Here is a 9,276-nt window from a genome sequence, read left to right as displayed (position 1 = left end):
ATGCCGCTGCTGACACAACACTGCTGACATGCCGCTGCTGACACACCGCTGCTGACACCACTGCTGACACACCACTGCTGACACACTAATGCTGACACAGCACTGCTGACACATCGCTGCTGACACATCGCTGCTGATTCGCCCACTGCTGACGCGCCACTGCTGACACTCTGCTTCCGACACCCTACTTCTAAAACCACTGCTGACACACCGCTGCAGATGCCACTGTCACACACCACTGATGACACACAACTGCTGACACGCCAATGCTGACTCGCCACTGCTGACACGCCACTGCAGACACCATGTCTGACACACCACTGCTAACAAACCTCTACTGACAAGCCACTGCTGACAAACCAATGCTGACATGCCGCTGATGACACACCACTGCTGACACAGTACTTCTGACATGCCGCTGCTGACACGCCACTGCTGACACCACTGCTAACACACCTCTGCTGACACACCACTGCTGACACATTGCTGCTAACACATCGCTGCTGACACCACTGCAGACATTCCACTGCTGGCACGCCGCTGCTGACAAGCCACTGCAGACATAACACTGCTGACACACCACTGGTGACACACCACTGCTGATACATCCCTGCTGACGCCTCTGCTGACATACCACTGCTGACACACCACTGCTGACACACCATTGCTGACACACCACTGCTGACACGCAGCTGCTAACATGGTGCTGCTGACGTGCCACTGCTGACACGTCACTGCTGACACACCACTGCTGTCACCGACACATCGCAGCTGACACGCCACTGCTAACACCACTGCTGACACATCACTGCTGACATACCACTGCTCACATGCCACTGCTGACACGCCACTACTGACACACCACTGCTGACACGCCACTGCTGACACACCACTGCTGACACATCGCTGCTGACACGCTGCTGCTGACACCACTGCTGACACACCACTGTTGACACACCACTGCTGGCACGCCGCTGCAGACACACCACTGTTGACACACTACTGTTGACACGTCGCTGCTGACACGCCGCTGCTGACATGCCGCTGCTGACATGCCACTGCTGACACCACTGCTAAAACACCACTGCTGACATACCACTGCTGACACTACTGCTGACATACTGCTGCTGACACACCACTGCTGACACACCGCTGCTGACACCACTACTGACACACCGCTGCTGACACACCACAGCTGACTCACCACTGCTGACAAGCCACTGTTGACACACCACTGCAGACACGCTGCTGCTGACATGCTGCTGCTGACATGCCGCTGCTGACATGCTGCTGCTGACATGCCGCTGCTGACATGACACTGCATACACCACTGCGGACACACCATTGCTGACAAACCACTGTTCACATGCCGCTGCTAACACACTGCTGACACACCGCTGCTGACACACCACTGCTGACACTACACTGCTAAAAAATCACTGCTGACATACCACTGCTGACACTCCACTGCTGCCACGCCACTGATGACACCATTGCTGACACACCACTACTTACACACCACTGCTGACATGCCACTGCTGTCTACCACTGCTGTCACACCAATGCTGACACACCACTGAAGACACGTCGCTGCTGACACGATGCTACTGACACGCTGCTGCTGACACGCCGCTACTGACACTATTGCTTACACACCCTTGCTTACACACCACTGCTGACATGTCACTGCTGACATGCTGTTGCTGACACTATTGCTAACACACTACTGCTGACACACCACTGCTGACAAGCCGCTGCTGACACCACTGCTGACACACCGCTGCTGACACACCACAGCTGACACACCACTGCTGACACATCGCTGATGACACACCACAGCTGACACATCGCTGTTGACACGCTGCTGCTGCTGACACCACTGCTGACACAACACTGCTGGCACGCCGCATGCTGCTGCAGACACACCACTGCTGACACACCACTGCTGACACGCTGCTGCTGACATGCTGCTGCTGACACAACACTGCTAAACCACTGCTGCTACCACGCCACTGCTGACACTACTGCTGACACACCGCTGCTGACACACCACTGCTGACACACCGCTGCTGAAACACTGCTGCTGACACACCACAGCTGACACACCACTGCTCACATGCCACTGCTGACACACCACTGCAGACACACTGCTGCTGACATGCCACTGCAGACACCACTGCTGACACACCACTGCTGACAAACCACTGCTACAACAAACAAATGATGGACGGAATGCTGACAATGCAGACATTCTCCCCCAGTCAAGAGATCTGGGTTAAATCCATCGTTCTTTTGCCCACTACACCACCCCAGTTTAGACATGGCCATATGCAAATCAGTCTTGACCCTGTGCCTCATGGGAACAGTCCAGCCCGAACTGCCAAGCCATGTCTTCCCTGGACCAGAATCAAGCATCTTAGGACCGGTTTCTGGCTATCAGCCGTCATCAGCCAGGATAGCTTGACTCCAGTGGCGTAGTGAGCACGGGTCCCACGTCTGGGAATACCCATCCCACTTAGGGCGAAAAGCGTTACAACAAACAAATGATGGACGGAATGCTGACAATGCAGACATTCTCCCCCAGTCAAGAGATCTGGGTTAAATCCATCGTTCTTTTGCCCACTACACCACCCCAGTTTAGACATGGCCATATGCAAATCAGTCTTGACCCTGTGCCTCATGGGAACAGTCCAGCCCGAACTGCCAAGCCATGTCTTCCCTGGACCAGAATCAAGCATCCTAGGACCGGTTTCTGGCTATCAGCCGTCATCAGCCAGGATAGCTTGACTCCAGTGGCGTAGTGAGCACGGGTCCCACGTCTGGGAATACCCATCCCACTTAGGGCGAAAAGCGTTACAACAAACAAATGATGGACGGAATGCTGACAATGCAGACATTCTCCCCCAGTCAAGAGATCTGGGTTAAATCCATCGTTCTTTTGCCCACTACACCACCCCAGTTTAGACATGGCCATATGCAAATCAGTCTTGACCCTGTGCCTCATGGGAACAGTCCAGCCCGAACTGCCAAGCCATGTCTTCCAAACCACTGCTGACATGCCGCTGCTGACACACTGCTGACACGCTGCTGACACACTGCTGACACGCTGCTGCTGACACTCCACTGCTGACACGTCACTGCTGACACGCTACTGCTGACACACCACTGCTTACAAACCACTGCTGACATGCCGCTGCTGTCACACCACTGCTGACACACCACTGCTGACACGACGCTGCTGCCACGACACAGGTGACACACCACTGCTGACACACCACTGCTGACACACCGCTGCTGACATGCTGCTGCAGATACCACTGCTGACACACCACTGCTGACACACAACTGCTGACACGCCACTGCTGACATGCTGCTGCTGACACATCACTGCTGACACATCACTGCTGACACACCACTACTGACATGCGGCTGCTGACATGCGGCTGCTGACACCATTGCTAACACACCGCTGCTTACACACCATTGCTGACATGTTGCTGCTGATACGCCGCTGCTGACACTACTGCTGATACACCACTGCTGACACGTCGCTGCTGACATAACGCTGCTGACACCACTGCTGACACACCACTGCTGCCAAACCACTGCTGACATGCCGCTGCTGACACACTGCTGACACACCGCTGCTGACACACCACTGCAGACACCAACAAGCAAGCTACATCCAGGGAAAACCGAAAGCGTCCTAAAGGGGGCCAGAAGCCACTCAGTGCCCAGGACAAACAGGCAAGAGCATTGCCCAACTGACCCAACCGACTGGAATTGGATAGCGAGGACAATAAACACAAGGGCTGAAAAGCTTTGACAAAAAACTCAACAAAATCCAGCCATAAAGCAACATCTAAGATCATGTTCTTGGAATATCAATGGCCTAGGAAATAAAAAAGACGACCTTCAGCTACTTTCTTACCTTCAAACATTTGACATAATAGCCTTACAGGAGACCTGGCTAGAACAACCACATCACATTCAAGGCTACAACACATATTACCTCCCAGCGACTAGAATTACTAAATACGGCCATCCAAAGGGCGGTCTTACAATATACACAGCAATAAAGACCTTTAACGAATCAAAACACATACACGCGAAACAGGCAGGAAACAACTGCACCCTCACAATAGAACTAGAAGTGAGGGGAAAAGATTCAAAACAAAATCTAAGGCTGATGAACGTATATCTGCATCCCCGGGAAAAAAAGACAGGAATGATCCTCTTGGTAGAAGAGATCTCAAAAACACTGACAGAGTCAGCGAACACAAACCTCATAGTTACAGGGGACTTCAATATGTTTCTGGGAGGGCCTCAAACAAGGGACACATCGCTAGAAGAACTGTTCCTTGCATGGGAAATCCCACAACAAGCAATAAGCAAATGGGGTTACCAAAACCGGCTGTCAAACTCAAGCATTAAGGATCTTGAACACCTTAACCTGGCAGCACTAAATGGCCGCTTCGCAAACGACAGCCCCCCGTCAGCTACTTTTCACAATTCAACAGCCAGCTCCTCCATAGACTTCACATTTGTATCCCTGCATCTCTTCGCGAAAATCACGGATTTCCGAATTGGCACAATGACAGATAGTGACCACCAGCCCCAAGAATTTGGCCTTAACTTCCAGGGGGTGGCGCAAGCCAGACTAGCGACAAACTTGAATTGTTCACTGCTGGTGGCTCAAAAAAGAATCAAATGCAACACGTCAAACCTGGAAGGCCTTACAACCGACGCAAAAAGCCGGTGGGAAAAGTGCATCACAAACAACACTGAGTACCTAAACGCTTGGGAACACTTCACGAGGAGCCTGGGTCAGGCCCACACAAGGAAACCCAAGTCCTGTGGCCAAAGCTACAAAAGCCAAGGAAAGAGAATTGACTCAACTGGCAACTGCGACAAGGCCTTAAATCAAAACATCAAGATTAAGCACCTGAAAAGTAACATCAACAAACTGCTGCGCAAACTACATTGTGATGGACCGGACCCTATAATTCAACTGGAGATGCAAAACTTAAAACAGGAAAAAAAGAGAATAATCTGGCAGGGCAAAAGGGAAGAAGAGGACGAAATGTGGGCAAGACTTCTACACGACGCTAAAGGAACCAACACAAGCGGAAGATTCTGGAAAACAGTTAACTCACTCCAGAACGCTAGGACCCCGACCATCGTTTCTTATGTTTCCGAGGAAGCCTGGGCCAACCATCTTCAGGCTCATTTCAACACAGCGCCACAGCCCACACCTATCAGGCAATCGGACAAGGCCAAAAAAAGTCCAACACGGACGTTACAATTGGGCAGTAACGCATTTGACCTTATGGAAAAACAAATAATAAGCAGGATTGCGATGGGGAAAGCGGAGGGGGCACCAGGCCCCAACGGGATTCCCCCAATACTGTACAAACAAAACCCGGATTTCTGGGCAGCAGCCCTAGTCCCACTCTTCAAGCAGATAAGAGACACTGCAACAATCCCAGCGTCATGGAAAGGCTCTATAATAGCACCTATACACAAGAAGGGCAATATAAAGGATCCAAAAAACTACAGACTAATAGCCCTAATCGACAACGAAGCCAAATATTACGCTGGTCTTTTATTAGAGGAGCTTTTGGACTGGTCAGAAGAAAATGCAGTAATCCCTATTACTCAGACAGGATTCCGCAAACAAATGGGAACAACATCAAACATGCTAGCTCTCTCGCTCCTCATCGACGCCACAAAGACAGTTAACCTACCCCTGTATGTATGCTTCATTGACTTCACCTCAGCGTTCGACACCGTCAACAGAAACTTACTATGGTCAAAATTGGAAAAAAGGAACATCCCATCAGGTCTTCTCACACAGCTGATTCTACTCCACACGGACACATGGGTCCAAGTCAAGCTAGGGACAGGAGATTTCCTCTCAAGAAAAATAATGACCACCAAAGGCTTAAAACAAGGCTGTGTCCTAGCTCCAACACTCTTCAACATTTTCATGTCCGACCTGGCTCAACTGCTGGACGAAACTAACTCTCACGCCCCTAGCCTAGGCGGCCTTACTATTTCCAATCTAATGTATGCCGACGATATTGTCCTAATAAGCAGAACACCGATAGGGCTACAACATCTGATCACCACTACGTTCAAGTACTCGATAGACAATAACCTCACCATCAATCTCTTAAAAACCCAAACAATGAGGATTAACGCAAAAAGACCGCCAGTAGGATTTCACTGGCACATGGGAGGGTCCATATTGGAGACAGTAGAGGAGTGTAGGTACCTGGGGGTAATTTTCGACGGAAAGGGCTCATTCAATCAGCAAAAGGACGCAATAAAACGGAGGGGCACCAGCGTAGGGATAGCACTAAGGAACCTCAAAACAAAAGCAGTCGGCCGAAGCTTCACACCCCTGCTGCAAGTGCTACAGGCAAAACTAACATCGGCCCTGACCTACGGTAGCGAATGCCTCCGAGGAAGGGACGCCCAGCAACTGAACAACACAATAGCGAAGGCCATGAGAATAACCTTCAGCTTGCCCAACTATACTTCCCAGGCACAAATCAGGCTGGAATTTGGCCTGAGAAACCAAATTCTAGAGCGAATGGGTGCCTATGCCAAAAGATGGCACAAGATACAGAGAGGGGAACCCACAAGCCTAAATTACCACCTATGGAAAGAGATGGAAAGTAAAAGCAAGAGCGCGGCTGCGCTATATCTTAATCACTCCTTAAATTCCTTGAGTCTTCAAGAAGCCTGGATGAGCAGCGGATCTCATAACACCTTTAAACTACTAGTTAACAAATCAGTCAGATCTACGTCGTTAATTAATGACAAAGCAAGCCTAGCAACCCGGGCCCATGGCTGGACTGTCATTCAAAGCTACACAACCAGCCTCTGCCAAAGCTACCTAGGAGTCGGGTTTACCAGGCGCACAAAGGAGAAGTTCCTACATCTACGGCTGGGCCAACTTCCAGTACAAAACCATCTCCCCCCATGGATAAGACCCAAGGAAACTATCAACTGCCGAGTTTGTGGGACCTCAAAGGAAGACATCCTGCATCTACTATGTACCTGCAAAGGTCTGGACGAAGAGCGCAGATCCCTTCTAAAAAAGCACTTCAACAGGCTGGGCATAAGAACACGCCGGCAGGCAGTAAAGGCCTGCTTGGACGGAACGAACATTCAATTAGCATGCCACGTCGTCAAATTCTTGGACAAAGCAGAAAAGAAACAAGAATGACAGAGGGCGAAAACAGGCCGACGCCAACTAATGAAGTGAAACCCAAAACTGATAAGGAATCATTTCTCTTGACACGGGTAATGGCCCGACATCAGAACGGTAAAATAGGACACAATAAGACTGCAGGGGACTGTTATGCCCCAATAGACCCAGCTATAAATATTATAGTTCGGCCAACATCCTGGCGCAAATCAAATATATAATCTTTCTTTTTTTTCTGTATTCATTATAACTACTCATTTTTTATTTGAAGCCAACTTTGTTGTATATACATATCTGTCATTTTATCTTTTAAATACCAATTGTATTTAACTTATGGTTTTTATATGTTAACAATTGCAATGGTTTTAAGTAACTGAGCAATAAAGACTTCTTCTTCTTCACTGCAGGCACCACTGCTGACATATCGCTGCTGACACACCACTGCTGACACACTGCTGCTGACACACCACTGCTCACATCCCTCTGCTGACATGCTGCTGCTGACACAACTGCTGACACACCACTGCTGACATGTATCTGCTAATACGACGCTGCTGACACCACTGCTGACACACCACTGCTGACAAACCACTGCTGACGTGCTGCTGCTGGCATACTGCTGACACACCATTACTGACACAACTCTGCTGACACATCGCTGCTGACACGGCACTGCTAACACCACTGCTGACACATCGCTGCTGACACTCAACTGCTCGCATGCCACTGCTGACACACCAATGCTGGCATATCACTGCTGACACATTGCTGCGGACACACCACTGCTGACACACCGCTGCTGACACATCGCTGCTGACACGATGCTACTCACACTACTACTGACATACCACTGTTGTCACACCACTGCTGGCATGCCGCACGCTGCTGCAGACACACCACTGTTAACACACTATTGCTGACACGCCGACGCTGTCACGCCAATCCTGGCTCGCCGCTGCTGACACGCCACTGCAGACACCATGGCTGACACACCACTGCTAACAAACCTCAATTGACAAGCCGCTGCTGACAAACCAATGCTGACATGCCGCTGATGACACACCACTGTTGACACAGCACTTCTGACATGCCACTGCTGACACGCCACTGCTGACACCACTGCTAACACACCTCTGCAGACACACCACTGCTGACACATTGCTGCTAACACATCGCTGCTGACACCACTGCAGACATTCCACTGCTGGCACGCTGCTGCTGACAAGCCGCTGCAGACATAACACTGCTGACACACCACTGGTGACACACCACTGCTGATACATCCCTGCTGACGCCTCTGCTGACACACCACTGCTGACACACCACTGCTGACACACCATTGCTGACACGCCACTGCTGACATGCAGCTGCTAACATGCCGCTGCTGACATGCCACTGCTGACACGTCACTGCTGACACACCACTGCTGACACCGACACATCGCAGCTGACACGCCACTGCTAACACCACTGCTGACACATCGCTGCTGACATACCACTGCTCACATGCCACTGCTAACACGCCACTACTGACACACCACTGCTGACATGCCACTGCTGACACACCACTGCTGACAAGCCACTGTTGACACACCACTGCAGACACGCTGCTGCTGACATGCTGCTGCTGACATGCCGCTGCCTACATGACGCTGCATACACCACTGCGGACACACCATTGCTGACAAACCACTGCTCACATGCCGCTGCTGACACACTGCTGACACGCCGCTGCTGACACACCACTGCTGACACGACACTGCTAAAAAATCACTGCTGACACACCACTGCTGACACGCCACTGCTGCCACGCCACTGATGACACCATTGCTGACACACTGCTGCTTACACACCACTGCAGACATGCCGCTGCTGTCTACCACTGCTGTCACACCAATGCTGACACACCACTGCAGACACGTCGCTGCTGACACGATGCTGCTGACACGCTGCTGCTGACATGCCGCTGCTGACACTATTGCTGACACACGCTTGCTTACACAACACTGCTGACATGTCACTACTGACATGCTGTTGCTGACACTATTGCTAACACAC

Source organism: Triturus cristatus, unplaced genomic scaffold (genome assembly GCF_964204655.1).
Source record: "Triturus cristatus unplaced genomic scaffold, aTriCri1.1 SCAFFOLD_507, whole genome shotgun sequence".
In the NCBI taxonomy this organism is placed as follows: Eukaryota; Metazoa; Chordata; class Amphibia; order Caudata; family Salamandridae; genus Triturus; species Triturus cristatus.
This window is presented reverse-complemented; position numbering follows the sequence as displayed.